Here is a 3,250-nt window from a genome sequence, read left to right as displayed (position 1 = left end):
TTTTTTTTTATTCTTTTTAAGACTTACATGAAGACATAAATACTTTTACATGAACATATAAATGCTTTTAAGTAAATGTGTTAATGGTTTTACATAAACATTTATATATATTTAATATATAATTATATACAATATAAAATAATTTAAATATTTTTTTTGTAAATATCTTAAAAATAAAATTTAAAATATTTTGTTTTACAAATTTATTTAAATATATTACAAAATTTTTTTAACATGTTGTTATATATATATATATATTTAATATATAATCATATAAAATAAATAAAATAAATTAATTTAAATGTCTTACAAATGTTAATACCAAGTGAAGTTTGCTTCACTTCTATCAACGCTGTAAATATTGAGTGAAGCAAGCTTCACCTGGTAGTGCTTGTTTCACTCATTTGAGCGCTGTAAATACTCAGGTGAAGCAAGCTTCACCTAATAGCGCTTGTTTTTTTATATATTTTTTGCAGACTTACATGAATGCAACGTATAAATGTTTTTACATAAATGTGTTAATGGTTTTACATTAACATTTACATATATTTAATATATAATTATATAAAATATAAAATAGTTTAAATATATTTTTTTTAAAATATCTTACAAATAAATTTTAAAATATTTTGTTTTACAAATTTAATTTAATATATTACAAAAAAATTTGAACATGTTGTTTTATATATATATTTAATATATAATCATACAAAATAATTAAAATAATTCATTTAAATATCTTACAAATTTAATATCAAGTGAGGTTTGCTTCACTTCTATCAACGCTTAAATATTGAGTGAAGCAATCTTCACCTGGTGGTGCTTGTTTCACTCATTTGAGCGCTGTAAATACCTAGGTGAAGCTAGCTTCACCTGGTAGAGCTTGTTTTTTTATTCTTTTGCAGACTTACATGAACGCATAAATGCTTTTACATCAACATATAAATGTTTTTACATAAATGTGTTAATGATTTTACATGAACATTTATATATATTTAATATATAATTATATAAAATATAAAATAATTTAAATAATTTTTTTTTAAATATCTTAGAAATAAATTTAAAAATATTTTGTTTTACAAATTTATTTAAATATATTACAAAAAATTTTGAACATGATATATATATATATATATATATATATATATATATATATATATATATATATATATATATATATATATATATATATATAAAATAAATAAAATAAATTAATTTAAATGTCTTACAAATGTTAATACCAAGTGAAGTTTGCTTCACTTCTTTCAGCGCTGTAAACATTGAATGAAGCAAGCTTCACTTGGTAGTGCTTGTTTCACTCATTTGAGTGTTGTAAATACCCAGGTGAAACAAGCTTCACCTGATAGCGTTTGTTTTTTTATTATTTTGTAGATTTATATGAAGGCATAAATGCTTTTACATGAACGTATAAATGTTTTTACATAAAGTGTTAATTGTTTTACATGAACATTTACATATATTTAATATATAATTATATAAAATATAAAATATTTTAAATATATTTTTTTTTAAATATCTTACAAATAAATTTTAAAATATTTTGTTTTACAAATTTATTTAAATATATTACAAAAATTTTTGAACATGTTGTTTTATATATATATATATATTTAATATATAATCATATAAAATAATTAAAGTAAATTCATTTAAATATCTTAAAAATTTAATATCAAGTGAAGTTTGCTTCACTTCTATCAGCGCTGTAAATATTGAGTGAAGCAATCTTCACATGATAGTGCTTGTTTCACTCATTTGAGCGCTGTTAATTCCCAGGTGAAGCAAACTTCACCTGGTAGTGCTTGTTTTTTTTTTTTTTTTTGCAGACTTACATGAAGGTATAAATGATTTTACATGAACATATAAATGTTTTTACATAAATGTGTTAATGATTTTACATGAACATTTATATATATTTAATATATAATTATATAAAATACAAAATAATTTAAATATTTTTTTTTAAATATCTTACAAATAAATTTTAAAATATTTTGTTTTACAAATTTATTTAAATATATTACAAAAAAATTTGAACATGTTTTTTTATATATATATATTTAAATATATATATAATAATTAAAGTAAATTCATTTAAATATCTTACAAATTTAATATCAAGTGAAGTTTGCTTCACTTCTATCATATAAACTGTTTTTTACATGAACGTATTTTATATTCATCTGAGTGAATATATATTAATCAGTTTTACATGGACAACCTTATGTAAAACAATATAGACTGTTTCTTCAATGGTCATGTAAAACAGAGTGAAGCGAATGAAGCTTCACTCATTTCCATTTCTGCTGAACCCGGAATAAAATACGGGTTCCGGGTTCTCTTTCTTCCTTTCAACCCAGTTTTAATTTATTAATATAATAATAATGCTGAGTTTTGATTGGTCCGCAACAGGGGAACACCCAATTCGATAGCAGAAGATCTGATCTGAAAGAGTGATGGCCGCACAAAAATCACAATTTATAATTTTAAATTGTATATCGGCATGTTTATGTTGGGGTTTAGTTAGTCAAATTGTATTATTTGAAGTTGTGTGTTTAAATTGAATTTACTAATTGGTTGTTTATGGTAAGAGTATTCCCAAAAGAGAAGTCTATAAGAAAAAGATTTTTTTACTGTTATAGTTTGTTTAGTGAGTATATACAAAACAAAAAAGAATTAATTATTTGTTCAATAAGCATAATTTCAGATCTTTCATGTGGTTTCATATATATATATATATATATATATATATATTTTACGCTCATTACGCGTAATAGGTAATACGCTGTGGTAAAGGGCAAGACAAATATTTCGCAGATCGAAAATGTCATTTTTGTATAGTTTATTAAGCGTGGGTCATTTTTAGAATTTGACCAATTATCAAGATTCTTTCGTCAAATTTCCTATCTCTTGATTTCGATTAAAGCTGAAATATTAAAAAAAACATAAAAATAATAATACTACAATGATAATTTCTCATAACTTTTTTTTTCCAAATGTTGTTATATATATTGGTTTTGACACTCACTCAAATAAAAATGACTATTTTTGTGATTGTTAATTATTTTTTTTAGTGTTTTTGTTAAATCATCGAATTGAATATATAAATTTATTTTACAATGTATGGTGGGTGTCATATTAGTTTTTTTTAATTAAAAATAAAATAAAAATAAAATTATTACTAAAGAATTTGTATTAAATGACAATCAAACTCTACTTATTAATC

Source organism: Impatiens glandulifera, chromosome 1, assembly GCF_907164915.1.
Source record: "Impatiens glandulifera chromosome 1, dImpGla2.1, whole genome shotgun sequence".
Classification (NCBI taxonomy): Eukaryota; Viridiplantae; Streptophyta; class Magnoliopsida; order Ericales; family Balsaminaceae; genus Impatiens; species Impatiens glandulifera.
This window is presented reverse-complemented; position numbering follows the sequence as displayed.